The sequence below is a fragment of the Palaemon carinicauda genome, chromosome 16 (genome assembly GCF_036898095.1).
Source record: "Palaemon carinicauda isolate YSFRI2023 chromosome 16, ASM3689809v2, whole genome shotgun sequence".
Lineage (NCBI taxonomy): Eukaryota > Metazoa > Arthropoda > Malacostraca > Decapoda > Palaemonidae > Palaemon > Palaemon carinicauda.
This window is the reverse complement of record NC_090740.1, coordinates 124,313,062-124,328,450: the sequence shown is the minus strand read 5'-3', so window position 1 is coordinate 124,328,450 and position 15,389 is coordinate 124,313,062. Positions and strand designations below refer to the sequence as shown.

The 15,389-nt window shown below is 47.2% G+C and overlaps 1 long non-coding RNA gene across 1 annotated transcript in view; it reads right to left on the bottom strand.

The window, feature by feature from the left end:
* Window positions 1–14,946, bottom strand: part of LOC137655854 (uncharacterized) — a 33,421-nt gene extending 18,475 nt beyond the window's left edge. The window contains exon 1 of the long non-coding RNA XR_011046883.1: window positions 14,874–14,946. This is a non-coding gene — a long non-coding RNA (uncharacterized lncRNA). The remainder of the gene's footprint in view (window positions 1–14,873) is intronic.
* Between the last annotated feature and the right edge of the window lie 443 nt (window positions 14,947–15,389).

Below are 15,389 nucleotides of genomic sequence, written 5' to 3'. Positions count from 1 at the left end.
GGCACGAAATACACCCTTTAGGAAGTGGTCTAAATCGGAGAAGGTCCAGCAAACCTTAGAGCGCCTCATTGCTGATCTACGAGGAGAGTCGACCAAACTTGAGAAGTCAGCCTGGGCAGAGGCAGGGACTCCCAAGCCTGGTTCCTCTCCTGTGGCATACCATACACCCGCCTTAGAAGTGAGCTTAGTAGGTGGGAACATAAAGGAAGTCTTCCCTAGTTGCTGTTTAGACTGCAACCACTCCCCTAATATTCTTAAAGCTCTCTTAGATGACCTAGCAAAGACGAGCTTAGTATAAGTTGACTTAACAGGTTGCATGCCCAGCGAAAACTCAGATGGAGGAAAGCGGGGGGTAGCAGAAACAAAATGGTCCGGGTATACCTCTCTGAAAAGAGCCAGGACCTTACGAAAGTCAATGGGTAGAGGAGAAGACTTGGGTTCTTCCACGTCTGATGAGGGATCCAGGTGCGCAGCTTCCTCCTCAGAAACCTCATCACCAGAGTGTAGCGAAGTGAGAGGTAATGTAACAGTGGTATGCTGAACAGCAGAATCTGAACAAGCGGGTGCATAAACGCTTGTGGTTTCATCCTCAAGTCTCTGTTGCTGAGTTAAAACCTGAGGTTCAGGCTGCAAAGACTGGTCAAGAAGAGTAGAGGAAGGTAGGCGCATGGGTTGAGGTGGCTGACTCCTAGCATGAGTTTCTTGTCTCAAGAGTTGCGCTTGCTGTAAGGGTTGCGGATGCGCAGTAGCAGGTTCCTGAGGAACGAGTTGAGGTTCCTGAGGTGTGAGCTGCGAGAGTTGAGGTAGCGGCTGCGCAGAACGCAGTTCTTGTCTCGCGAGTTGAGGTTCCTGAGGTGCTAGCCTAAGGAGTTGAGGCTCTCGCCTTGAGGAGGGTTGAGGTCGCTGCAGCGAGTGCTGAGGTGGCTGCCTCATGGATGGAAGAGGTTGTCGTACCTCAAGAGATTGTTGCCTCGCTGGTGGAACCGCAAGCGGAAGCGGAGGAAGTAAGGCATAAGACTCCTGCTCCCATTGCTGAGGTTGCCTTAAGGAAGGCGGAGGTTGCTGCACACCGCTGGTAACTGGCAACTCAGTACGCGGTAAGGTATCCTGAGTAACCTCAACATCGTACGCCTGGCAGACTGGACTGCGGTGAGGCGGAGCGATCGCAGGAGGAGGTGTAACCTTCTCAGCCTGACACTCACGCATTAAGACCGCAAGCTGTGACTGCATGGACTGCAGCAAAGTCATCTTGGGGTCGACAGACGCTAAGGTCTGCTGAGGCAAAGCCTTAACAGAAGATGAGGTCTGTTGCGGCATCACCTTACCTCTCTTAGGAGGTGTGCAGTCACCTGATGACTGCGGAGAGTCAGAGCTAATCCAATGACTGCAACCAGGTTGTAGAGCTCTTGAGGTCTGGACTTTGCATTTGAGAGGTCTTGAGACCTGAGTCCAGCGTTTTCTCCCTGACATTTCTTCTGCAGACGAGTAAAAGACGGGCTCAATCGTCTGCGGGTGGGAGTGACGGTCTCTGTAAGACACGCCCGCAACCACCGAGGATACTTCTGTGCGCCGATCAAGGCCTGCCGAACCCTTTTGCCCTTCGACATTGCTTCTCCCCTGGGCTTGGGAGCTTGCAAGAGGTCCCGGACTGGGAGGACGACTGGCACGCACAGAAGTACCCTCACGCACCACACTGACACTAGCACTTGGCACCGCACTGACACTAGCACTTGGCACAGCACTGGCACTATCACCTCCCACTGCACTTTTGACCTTAAGTTCTTTGACTTCTGCCATAAGAGACTTATGGTCACTAACCACCGATTCCACTTTGTCACCTAACGCCTGAATGGCACGCAAAACATCGGACATATCAGGTTGAGCACAAATAGAAGGTTCGGGGGTAGCCACTACAGGGGGAGGAAAAGGTTGAGGATCATGAGGTGAGGAAAAAAGTGAAGAGCGAGAAGAACTCCTCCTAACTCTCTCTCTCTCTAACTTGGTTGAATATTTCAGGAATCGAACAAATTCAAGTTCCGAAAGTCCGGCGCATTCCTCACATCGATCTTCCAACTGACAGGGTCTTTCCCTACAGTCAGAACAAGCGGTGTGAGGATCAACCGAGGCCTTCGGAACACGCCTATTACAAGACCTACATCGTCTATGGGGTGGGGCTTGTGAATGGTCAGACATCTTGAATCAAAGAGTTAGTCAAGGGGGATTCCAAATCAAGCAAAAAGATCGTTAACCATTAATCAAAACCAAATAAAAGCTATCTAAGCTAATTAGAAAAGTTTCCAGTATAGCGAAAGCTGAAATCTTAGAGAAATACTTCACCAAACCGTGAACAATACTCCAAAATCATAAGCGTATCCCAGAATGTCTTGCCGGAAGCACGACAGAGGAAAAAGTGAGGTGGTGTCAACAAGAAGTACTGCAGTACCTGGCCACAGGTGGCGCTGGTGAGTACACCCCCTTCTAGTATAGTGATAGCTGGCGTATCCCTCCCGTAGAATTCTGTCGGGCAACGGAGTTGACAGCTACATGATTATCGGGTAAGTTTAATATTGAAAAATCATGAGGTTGGGCTCAAGATAAATAGAAGAAAGACAACGATGATGCGAACGGAATATGCAAAGGAAAAGGAAATATCATTGGAAGGAGAAAAGAATGAAGTAGAATCATTTAAATATTAAAGAACTATGATCTCTAATACAGGGTCTTTAGAATTGGAGTTTAATGAAAGATTGAAAAGCAAATCAGACAATGGCTAGGTTCAGTAAAACTTGGAAATGAAATCACCTGAAAATGACAAATTCGTAGATAATTTGTATTTTTCCTAACTATACAAACCTTAGTCATTTAATAGGGGTATTACTTTTGGCGTAGCTGAAATGACGAGCCATTAATCTTTTAATGAGGGTAAACTACCCACACCGCTAGTTAGCAGGGGTAGGGAGGGTAGCTTGCTACTGCTCCCCCTCACACACCTGTGATTGAGCTCACTTTGCTTGGAGGTAGGACTTCAAGGGGGATAGGGCTGGCGGGCAAGTTTGGTTAAATAGCTAAGGTTTGTATGGTTAGGAAAAATACAAATTATCGACGAATTTGTCATTTGTTCCGTAACTGGAATACAAACCATGCTATTTAATAGGGCTGACTCACCCATTAGGAAGGGTGGACGTCCCAGCCAGTCTGGCTTTTTGGCTTTGCCCGGGGACTCATTATCCGAGTGTGTTAGCACTCAAGAAATAAGGAGCCTCTGCACCTCGCTAAAACCTTGCTCCGCAAGGTCTGCAGCGTACGTAAGCTGTGTGTGAAGGTATGTAGAAGTGTGACTCGTCCTAGAGAGTTGTTCCGAAGTTATTTAGATGGAAAACTGTGCATAAGGACTTTCCCAATACCACCTCGTCAGGGTATGGGGACGTAACAGTATTAATCTCAATACTAGGTACACAAGGGAGCATGGTTTACCTGCAGTGGTTTGAGGTCAGCTATACAGAGAACCCAGAAAGCTGCTTTCCACAAGAGAGGGGAGAATGAAGAAAAGAATAAGGGCCAGTCAAACCTTTTCATTCATGTAGACTAAAACTGGGTAATAATGTCCTCAACCTTCTGCTACTTGTCCAATAAGGAGTTTGAGGTTTTAAACCAGCTGTTGTACAGCCACCACAGGACTGATAGAAAACGTATCGAGTCTCCTGTGTGTCACGTCTTGCAGTTAGTGGGATGTGAATGTGTTTTGACGTTTCCACACCCCAGCTTGAAGAACCTGCATCACTGAATAATTTCTTTTGAAGGCCAGGGACGTAGCTATGCCCCTGACATCATGTGCTCTGGGGTGACGTGACGGAGGAGGGTCTGGATTCAGTGCAAGGTCAATGACCCTGCAAATCCACACTGAGATGGTGTTCTTGGTGACCCTCCTCTTAGTCCTTCCTGTGCTGACACACGAGGACAGGCTGCGGCTGTTCTCTTGAGGTACAGCCTCAAGCTCCTTACTGGGCATAGTAAGAGATGGTCTGGGTCATCTGTTACAGTAGGGAGACTAGAAATCCGGAAGGAGTCGAATCGAGGATCAGCTACTCCCGTGTTCTGAGTCTTGGCAATAAACGTAGGGACGAAGCTGAACGTTACCTCTCCCCCATTCCCTTGAATGGGCGATGTCATGTGAGAGACCATGAAGTTCGCTGACTCGCTTGGCCGAGACCAAAGCTAGCAGGAAAACCGTCTTCCAAGTCAGGTGGCGATCTGTTGCCTGGCGTAATGGTTCATAGGGAGGTCTCTCAAGAAACCTGAGAACTCGAACCACGTTCCATGGGGGAGATCTCACTTCTGATTGGGGGCAGGTAAGTTCATAACTCTGTATGAGTAGAGAAAGTTCTAGTGATGAAGAAATGTCAATTCCCTTCAGTATGAAGGCGAGGCTTAAGGCTGAGCGAGAGCCTTTCACTGCCGAGACAGATAGGCGCATTTCTTCGCGCAAATACACGAGGAACTACGCAATTGCTGAAATAGTGGCATCGAGTGGAGAGATACGCCTTCCACGACACCAACCGCAGAAGACTTTCCACTTTGCCTGGTAAACTGCTGCTGATGATTTCCGCAGATGTCCAGACATCCTAATCGCAACTTATTGCGAAAATCCTCTCTCAGAGAGGAAATTCTGGATAGTCTTCAGGTGTAAAGTCGTAGCGAAGCTACGCCTTTGTGGAAGATGTTGGCGTGTGGTTGTTTGAGTAGATTGTGTCGTGGAGGGAGTTCTCTTGGTGGCTACGTTAGGAGTTGCAGAAGGTCCGGGAACCATTCTACGTGATGCCATAGCGGAGCTATGAGGGTCATTGAAAGATTGACTATGTTCTGGTCTTGTTGAGTACCCTCCTCATCAGACAGAACGGGGGAAAGGCGTAAAGGTCGATGTTGTCCCACCGTTGTTGGAAAGCATCTTGCCAGAGAGCCTTGGGGTCTGGGACTTGGAAAAAAGTACAGCGGGAGCCTGAAGTTCAGGGCCGTTGCGAAGAGATCCACAAAGTCAAGACTTTGTTGGCTACTAGATGATCCAAAGACCACTCGGTACTCACTATCTAAGATGCTCTGCTCAGGTTGTCGGCGAGCACATTCATTTTGCCTGGAATGAAGCGTGCCGATAGTGGTATCGAGTGGATTTCGGCCCATCTCAGTATCTTGACTGCTAGATGGGATAGTTGCTGCGAAAAAATACCTCCTTGTTAGTTGATGTAGGCCACTACTGTGGTGTTGTCGCTCATCACCACCACAGAGTGACTTGCCAGGTACTGTTGGAACTGTTGAAGGGCTAGAAAGACGGCCTTAATCTCTAGGAGATTTATGTGGCGGTACTTTTCTGACTCTGACCAGAGGCCTGAGGTCGTGTGGTGCAGCACATGGGCCCCCCCCACAATTTTTGGGAAGCGTCTGGAAACAGCATCAAATCCGGGGGAAGGACAAGAAGATCCACTCCCTTTCGTAGATTCTCGTCTGTCACCCACCACTGGAGGTCTGTCAGTTCTGCAGGTCCCATGGGGATCTGAATGTCCGTGGAGTCGTATGCTTTATTCCACCGGGACTTGAGTCGCCAGGAGGGATCTCATCCTGAGGCGACCATTGGGAACTAGACGGGCCAGCGATGAAAGGTGACTGAGAAGATGTAGCCACGATTGGGCTGGAAGTTCTTCTCGTCTGAGAAAACAGCCTTGCTATCCTATCGTCTGATGGGAAGGCTTTGTAGAGAGTGGTGTCTATAATCATGCCTAAGTATACCAGTCTTTGAGTGGGAAGCGGAGAGGACTTCTTGAGATTTACCATGATCCCCAGATCCTGGCAAAGTCTCAGAAGTTTGTCTCTGTGTTGAAGAAGGGTTAACACCGTGTCTGCTAGGATTAGCTAGTCGTCCAGATAATGGAGGAGATGGATGGCAATCCTGTGTACCCAAGATGATACTAGGGTGAACACTGGTGAAGACTTGTGGTGCTGTGGAAAGACTGAAGCACAGCACCTTGAACTGGTATATTCTGTTGTCTAGGCTGAATCTTAAGTACCTTGTACTTCCTTGAAGACGGATGAACTGGGATCTGGAAGTACGCGTCCCTTAGGTCCAATGTGCACATGAAGTCTTGCAGTCTTAATGCTAGTCTGACCGTGTCTGCCGTCTCCATGCTGAACGGAGTTTGTCTGACAAACTTGTTTAGAGCTGAGAGGTCGATGACTGGTCTCCAGCCTCCAGACGCCTTCTTTACAAGAAAGAGTCGACTGAAGAAGCCTGGGGATCCGCCGAGGACCTCTTGGATAGCGCCCTTCTTCAATGGACTTCTGCCTGAAGGGCTTGCCCCCTTGCCGATCCCATGGCAAAGGAGTTCAATGACACTGGATTCCTGGTCAGGGGAGGTAGAGATGTTATGAACAGGATGCGATATCTTAGACTGATCACGGAGATTGTCCAGGAATCGGCCCCAAGTTACTTCAACCTGTTTGGGCAATTCTGTAGGCATCCCCCCACTGGTGGAAATGCAGAGGGACTGCCTATCCTAGTGTTTGCAGCCTCGGCTGCTCCTTCTAGGATTTTTACCTCCCCTGGAGGACTTTTTGTCTTTCCTGTCTTTGACAGGAAAGGGCTTAGACACCATTGTCTTCGCTGCAGTTGTCGTCATAGTGGTCTTGGTTGGACGGGACTGCTGTGGTGCTGGAGGTTTATAGGGCTTAGATGTTAAAGCCCTATGGAGGAGAGTGTCTTGATGGGACTTCCTCCACCTCTCAGCAGCATGTTCCACATCCTTAGGCTCGAACAGAAGAGACCCCTCTATGGAGGAATGTCTGAAGCTATTGATCTCGGCGCTAGGGACCTTCTGGTGGAATCTCTCAGCTACTGCATCCCAACATTTCAGGATGGTATTAGCCCACAAGTTCGAGACTTGGTGGGCAAGAAACTCAATCGTGCGAGTACCCGAGAGAAGGAAGGTTTCCATAGCTTTCCTGGTACGTTCCTTGGAGAAATCCTCAGATCGCATCAGGATACCTAAGGTCCTCAACCAGATATCAAGCCACGAAGAAGCTTGCATAACACACTTTGCAACCTTCTCCTGGTTGAGGATCTCGGCTGCTGAGAATGAGACCTGTCGTTTGGAGTCTCTCTCAAGAGGGACTCCCCTGGTTAGCTCTTCCAGAGGGTGGTGAAGCGGAAGAGTTGAACAAGGCTCCTCCAGGATCTCGAAGTACCTCCTCTGCTGTACGCGAGGAGTTGGGAGGAGCTTGTTCGAGGTACCGGAACAGTTGGAAGAGGACATCTCGGAGAGCTTCTGGGCGATCTTGTCCCTGGTACTCTTTACCCCTTGAGACCAGGGCAGGGCTGCACTGATCTTAAGAGGGTTTTTGAGTACCAAAGACACGGTCTAGGACCGCGTCTTTGCCCTCTCGAGGGGGATCTCCGGGTTGGAAAAACTGTTGAGAACCCTCATTAGAATCAGAACCTGCCAAAATGCGTGTTCTGATTCCTGCTGGTCTCCTCCTGTTGTAGGACTCACAGCGAAGTTTCCTTCTAACCCCAAAGGCTCTTCATGGGGAGAGTCACGGACATTCCCTGAGTGGCTGGCTGGCTCCACCCTAACCCTAGTGGAGGACTTTGGCAACGTTTTGGAGTCTTTAGATTCCTTCCAGGGAAGGATGTAAGACTCCAACATTCATGAGTGTGGCATGTCTCTTCTATTCCCAGACTGTGAGGAACTCGGCATGAAGAGAGGTTTCCTCCATTAGTGCGATGGGGGAAAATCTCTCTTTGCGTGGTTCCCTTGGTGACGGGAGATCTTTGTCCGAAAGGGATGGAGAGTTAGTCCGAGAAATAGGAGGAACTTGCCTTGATGGTCCAAGTGGAGTCAATTTCGCCCTCGGAGAAGTGACCGCGTCCAAAACCCCTATTTTCCTCTTCAAAGGGGTAGAGGAAGCCATGGTTCCATGTCCTAGATCAGAGAGGACAGGCTTGAAAGCCTGGGTTATAGCTCTGATCAGGGCTGACAGACCAAAGGACCCCAAGGAGGAGTTACTGGAATGGATGGGTTCGCCTTAGGAAATAGCTTTGGGATCCTGAACCGCTCTGCATGTTTCCCTTCTCCCACAATGCGCAGTGGTATGTGCTTGCGGCGAGGGGAATGAGGCGATGGCGACCTTGCTGGACGTCGTTCCTTGTTGTGCGCAAGCTCGCGCAGAAGAGAATATTGGCGCTCGCGCGAGGGTGAATAATGGAGACTGTTGGCGAGTGTGAGAGAATAGCCTATTTGCGCGCGCAGGAGAATCATGATGTGCGCACGGGAGAGTGTTCGCGCGCGTCCGTTGAAGAATTAGGGTGCGCACGCACAGGAGAATGTCTCCAAGCGCGCGGGCGCGCAGTAGAATCATGATGGGTGCACGGGAGCGCAGGAGAATGTTGGCGCGCGTGCGTATCTCTGCTAGTGCGCGCAGGTGAGCACGAGGCTGGTGAGCGCTTGCGCGCAAGTAAAAGATGGAGCGCAGGTGAGGGCAACAGGGTTGTTGCCTCACCTACGAACTTGCGTGCAGGAGTGATGGCGTGATGTGGGGCGCACATGTTGACGCGCGGGAGAGCGCTGTTGGGTAGGAGAACGTTAGCACGCAGGCGGGCGCTGGGGCGTAGGAGATCGTGGGCGCGTAGGTGCAGGAGAGCCCTGTCACGCAGGAGATCGTTGGCGCGTGTGGGAGCGTAAGCGCGTGAGGTTGTTGCCCTGCGTAAGGGCGAGCAAGATGGGTGGTGCGCCGCAGTGTTGGGGCCTGACGAGCTGCTAGTGAGCGCTGGTCAGGTTGCGTGGGCGCGTGGTGCGCGGTACGTTAGCGCGCAATCGCGGATTCATAGAACAGTGATGGAAGGTTGGCAGGTCTGTCAGGTGGAAGGTCTGCCGGGTGGATGGTCGACGTGTCCTTTAATAGGATGACCATCCCTCGAGGAGATCGCGAACGACCTGCAGAGAGGTCCAGTATCGAAGTCACAAGACTGGTTGCAGGTGCAGCGATGGACAATCGGTCTAGAGGCTCCTCTGCGGGGGACTGCATATATGACGAACCAAAGAGGCACCTCCTCCCAACAGGTGAAGGAAGGCCTCTAAGACGAAGAGGAGTCTCTGTAAGTGAACTCTCCCGAGGGGGAGAAACACTAGCAGGAGACTGATGATGAACTTAAGTTTCCCCCTCGGAGGATGGTCAGGAACGGGGGAAACTAAGCCGTCAGCTACCGTAGAGTCTGGAGTGGCAGAGATGGGTGACACCGCATGTGACACCTCTGACACAAAATGACAACAAGTGTCAGGGGATCTACCTCTGACAGTGACGACGACTGCTTGACAGAAGCACCCAGGCGGATGTAATCAAGCAAAACCACCTTGGAGGGTGAACCTGTGAGCCCCAAGGAGGGCCAAATCTGGAAAAGGGAAGTTAGTGACATGGCCTCCCCCGGGGGTAGAGATGGTGCTGCTTTGCTAGGGGAAGCAACGTCATTTCTAGAGACCCGAGGTTGGACAGAAATAATTCGGTCTACACTACCACTCGACGGTCTCTCGAAAGAGACCGACCGAGTAGGAGCTTCGGAGGAGGCTTGGGTGACGGAAGCAGAGGCCTTGGGTTTTTCTTCCTTCGAAGCAACCTTTGAAGGAGAAACATCCCGCTTGAACTTCTTCTTCCGCCGTCGCGAAAACCTCTCCCATTGGGAGGAAGACCACTAACTACACTCACTACGCTTGTTGACACTATCACACCGTTGGGCCATGCAAGAAGGACAAAGGGCGTGAGGATCGGTCTCGACTGCCGACATGAATGTTCCATAGGGGCGGTCGGGAAGACCAGGGCAGGTGCGCATGGTCGCAGATGCCAACTTCACGTACACAGTCTAAGAAAAAAGAAAAGAACAAAAAGCATTAATGGCTGCCAATTGTCGGCGAGGATGAGAGTGGCAACGTCCGATCACCTTTCGAGCCGAGAGCAAAGTGAGCTCAATCACAGGTGTGTGAGGGGGAGCGGTAGCAAGCTACCCTCCCTACCCCACTAACTAGCGGTGTGGGTAGTTAACCTTCGTTAAAAATTAATGGCTCGTCATTTCAGCTACGCCGAAAGTAATACCCCTATTAAATAGCGTAGTTTGTATTCCAGTTACGAAACAAACTATATTTGATATTGATTATTTATTACTTTTCATGCATGTAAGTTTATTTTCTTATTTTCTTTCTTCACTGGGCTATTTTTCCTTGTAAGAGCCCTTGGGCTTATGGCATCCTGCTTTTCCCACTATGGTTGTAGCTTAGCTGATGATAATGATAATTAGTCAAGGCATCAGGGCTTCCATCAATTTTTTCCCTTGACTGAACTTCTCAAAGCAAAGTACTTAGCTTCAATGTACAGTACATCAAGAATAACTGACTATTTGCCCACAATAAAATGGTTTTAAAAAAGGTGTTGATTGATTTACATTTCCTTTTACATTCATATTCTAAATTAATTGAAAAACCAATTCTTATCAAGAGAATTTACCTTAGCACAAAGAGCATATCACCAAAATCTTGAAGCTATTTTGAAGAATATGACAAATTTGGAAGTAATTTGTATTTCTCTTTGCTAAACAAAACTAAGAATATAATGTATTGTTAAGATATAGCTGGAAACTAACCATAAACTTTTTATGCGAGGTAAACAACCGCCACTAGTTGGGGAGGGGGGGGGTTAAACCAGCCACCCCACTCACAGACTTAGCCGGAGGACTTTCTGTTGGAGCCCATCGGCTTATAGCATCCTGCTTTTCCAACTAAGGTTGTAGCTTGGATTAGAATAATAATATTAATAATAATGATAATAGGTAATGATGGGCCAAGTACGAGTAAAGAGCTCAGGTTTGTATAATTTAGAAAAATACAATAACTTTCATATTTGCCATTTGTTCCTGCAAACATACAAAACATTTGCTCTTTACTATGGAGACTCACCCTTAGGTGGGTGGAAGTCCAAAAACCCAACTGGCTGGGGCACGACTCTGAGCTCTGAGACCCGCGAAGGAGACAACTCCTAAGCGCCCTTCCTCCAGGAATCTCACTTCTGAGAAGGAACCAGCGAGCAGACAGTCCTACTCACCTTCATCTAAGTGCATACATGCACACTCAAGGGCATCTCAAGATTGGCACCTTACAAAGTATCACAAATAAGGGTGAATCCCTTCACCTGAACACCCGAGCTCTTCGAAGCATACTATCTCTCCGGAGCATTCTTCACAGAGACGACAATCACCTGACTATCATGCCTAAAGAAGGAGGAGCCCTCTCTTACCTATGCATTATAGCAAGGGTGCACATGAACCTTTACCTGAACCCTCTTCACCTTGTTCTGAACATAGGCAAGCATGGAGAGCATGGTAAAGGCCACTCTTCAGGCTAAATCCTGCATTGACCACTTGTCAGGTAGTTGGAAATTTAGCTGTCACAAAGGACTTATTCAACTCGGACAAGAAACCCGCTCTCAAGAACATTTTTCTGATTGGAAACAGAGCCATCGAATTCTTGACTCATCAAGTGTGGAACCAGTTGGCAAACCGAGTCCTGAATTGGGGCAATGCTGTGGCCTCCAGATTTCATAAATAGATCGTATGACGGGATATTTTAATCTCAGAAATGCCTCAATGAAGTCCTTCTTGGTTCCCGACATAGGTAATTGTGGCAGTAACCGAGAAGCCTGTACTTACCTCTTCACCTGGCAGTAACCGAGAAGCCTGGACTTACCTCTTCACCGAGCAGCATCCTTTCAGTAACCACAGTCCGCCTTCACTTCCAGTCAGGCAAGATCTTTAACTCCAGCTAGACTGGCACAAGAGCCTACACAGAGAAATGACCCTTGCCCCACCCCTTCCATCCTGAGGTGAGAACAACCCAACCCTTTCCATGCAGACAAGGTAAACAGTGCGAGGATGCCGGCATCCCAGATGAAGGTGCTGGTGGTACCAAGGTGCTGAAAGTGGGCAAAAGACGTCCTATGGTCCGAATACCTCATCCCATTCGCCAGCTCTCCCCCTCCCTTAATTCGACCGACATAGATGTCATCATCCTACCACCAGGGATCAGAAAAAGGACATCTTTTGGCAGATGTCCAAGCTATACTATATTAGAGAAGGTCGCTCTTCAAGAGGTGAACGATGGTATCCCAGGCTTCTTCAGTCAACTCTCTCTTGTAAAAAAGGCTGGAGGTCAGCCTAAATCATGTCAGTCCTGAAGGAGTTTGTGTTACAAATGACATTCACAATTGAGACCGCATCCACAATCAGGCAGGCAATCAGGCCTTTGGACTTCAAAATAATGATCGATCTCAAGGACATGTATGGTACTTCCAGATCCCAGTCCATCCTGCCTCTAGAAAGTACCGTCTTTTCGTTGTGATCTACAAAGTATATCACTTCAAGGTGCTTTGCTTCGGGCTCTCGACAGCACTAAAAGTCTTCACCAGAGTCTTTACGCTAGTGTCAGCATGGGCATAGGTCAATGACATATGTCTCTTTCAATATCTACTGTATACGATTGACTGATCTTGGTAGACTCGGAAGAAGCCCTTCTCCTTCATCAAGACACTTATTTTGTTTTGTCACAATCTAGGGATTGTGGAAACCGGGAGAAGTCCATTCTAGTGCCAAAGCAAAGACTTGTCTACCTCGGAATGAACATTGACATGATCCTCAGGAAAACCTTCCCATCTAAGGACAGGGTAGCATGCCCTAGAGAGCCAGCACTCTCCTTCCTTTATCAGCCCCAGCAGCCAGCTCACCAGTGGCAGAAGATACCGAGACATCTAGTCTCCTTGGAACGTCGTGCTCCCAACGATGGTCTTCACCTCCAATGGGAGTTGAAGGGACACTGGTCCCAATAACTCGAACATCATCTTTCATCGGTCCCAATAGGAGAAGAGTCCAGACACGACCTAGAATTGTAGTAGGATGTGACAAACCTTATAAGAGGCTTTCCTCTTATGATGTCTCCACCAGAAGCCCTGTTATTCATGGATGCATCAAAGGAACGCTGGGGAGCACATCTCCGTCAACATGGTATCATGACAGCAGTCCGATCAAGCCTCAATGCCATATCAACAAGTTGAAACTTTGAGCAGCTCTTCTTGCGCTCCGACACTTTTGCCCTCTTTTAACCAGTCCCTCGGTGGTGATAATGAGCGATACCACGTCCGCAGTGTCACTGCAGCTTTGCCAGTTAGGAATGGAGATCCCCAAGTCGGCAAGGCTCAACTTGATTACTCTGAGAGTCTGATTCATTGCAGGCAGAAAGAACATTGTATCGAACAAACTGAGCAGGAGGATGCAAGTGGTTGGCTCAGATTGGTTTTTGAATCCTCAGATAGTTACCGAGATACTAACTTTGTGGAGCCTCTGCTTCCATCGCCCAAGCCTCCTCCAAAGCTCCTATCTCGTCATTTTTTCCTGTGTAATAAGAATTCTTACACAGACTGGTGTACAGTATTATGAAACATCGTAGTTATGTTTCAGTGTGGTGTCTCCATTTGTTTGTGATAATGTATGGAATATACTATGAAGTTTATTGGATTGAGGAATATATAAACTTTACGGGTAATACGTAGCACAACCGATTAAGATACTGTATATTATATACCGTACTGCACTGTACATTTTTTTTCTTCAGATTTGAAAGGCATTTTCATAGTAAGTGGAACTTAGATCATGTAGTACTTTGTTATACAAGACTAGTGTTAAAGTAAGTTTTGAGGTTAATGAAATGATATGTATGTGATTGGAAAAAGTAGAAAATGCATTAAAGTGTGTTTAATGCTAGTCCACTGAGACCCAAATACTGGACTGGCCAGCACTTGTCCATTTCTTATAGCAAATTCCAGTTTCGCTAGAAATTAATATTACATATATCAAGCAATTTTGGACCCTTTTATAGTTAATTAGGGCAGGCCCATTCTGTAATTAAATTTTAGATAAATATCTAATATATCAAAATACTCATATTGAAGAAAAAAGGTGTTCCTGGTGTATTTAGGGGTACAGTACTGTACTTTGAACTATTCTGACGTAAACATTAGAAAAAAATCCATATTTAAGAAATTTTTCATGTAGCCCGGAGGTATGACTGAAAAACCAGATTTTATAAAAGGAAATAAACACAAGAACACTACCTAACCTAAAGCTTCCCACCTGGCCTAACCTAGGAGCCATATCCTTACCTACCCAGGAGGGGAGGTGACCCACACTTAAACCGCTGTCCTTACCTTACCTTAATGTTCCCAACTAGCTTAACCCCAGCCAAGAAAACTTAAATTGTATTTTGTAAAACTAGCTTTATTATATTACATTTTAGACAAAGATAAAAGACATTTTACACATTAAGAAAATATTTGACAATTGAAAAATTTAGGTCTATCCCAACCAACAATGTTGGGACAGACTGAAAAATCACATTCAATAAAGGAAACAAACAGACACGAGAGCACAACCTTCCCTAACTTAGGAGCTGTATCCTTACCTAAAGGGAGGAGGGGGCTATGCCCTCCAGCGAACCCCCTTATCTTAGCGTCCAAATGAATTACATTCACCCGAAATTGTATCATCTGCATATAATTAGTTTACACTCCATATCATATTTGTAATATTTTACATAGATCAATATAATATATACATAATAAGATGGGACCTTGTACACATCCTTGGGGTACCCGGCTGTTTAAGGTTGTTATGAAAAGGGGTATTGCCTAAATGATTGTCCTATCCTGCAGTAATTTGTACTAGAAGATTTAATGGCAATAACAGAGAATAGCTAATGCATGCTGAAATACGTTTAAGTTTCGTATATTATGTAAGTTACCTTTAATTTTCATCTTCGAGGTAGCTCTGAACTTTGTAGTCAATCCTCCTCGTGTCGTGTTTCTCTATGTGTGACGTCACGTAACGTCATCTGTCAAACTGAGAAATTGCAGTGTTGCCAGATAGGGGAATTTATTCCTAGATTTGGGGATTTTGGGTGTCTGATGGTGGGATCTTTTTTACAAATTTCTATGAAGAAAAAACAAGGATGCCTAAACCTTTAAATTGTTGAGCTTAGTTTGCTTGTAAATATGTGAAGTATAGTGAGTAATTTCTATAACAGTAAAGCCAACAAGATCAGAAGAATATATACTTGTGGAAATGGGGATTTTGGGGTTGTTTTGATTTTATATGTTTTTTGAGGCTTTTTAGACTAACTTATCTGGCAACAGTGCTCAAAAGCATTCATTCATTTAGAGTTGAGCTATTTTTTTCATTAAAATCAAATTAGGTTTCAATTTATAAACAAAAATTACGATTAACAAAATTTAAATCTTATTTCGTGTATTCTCTGAGT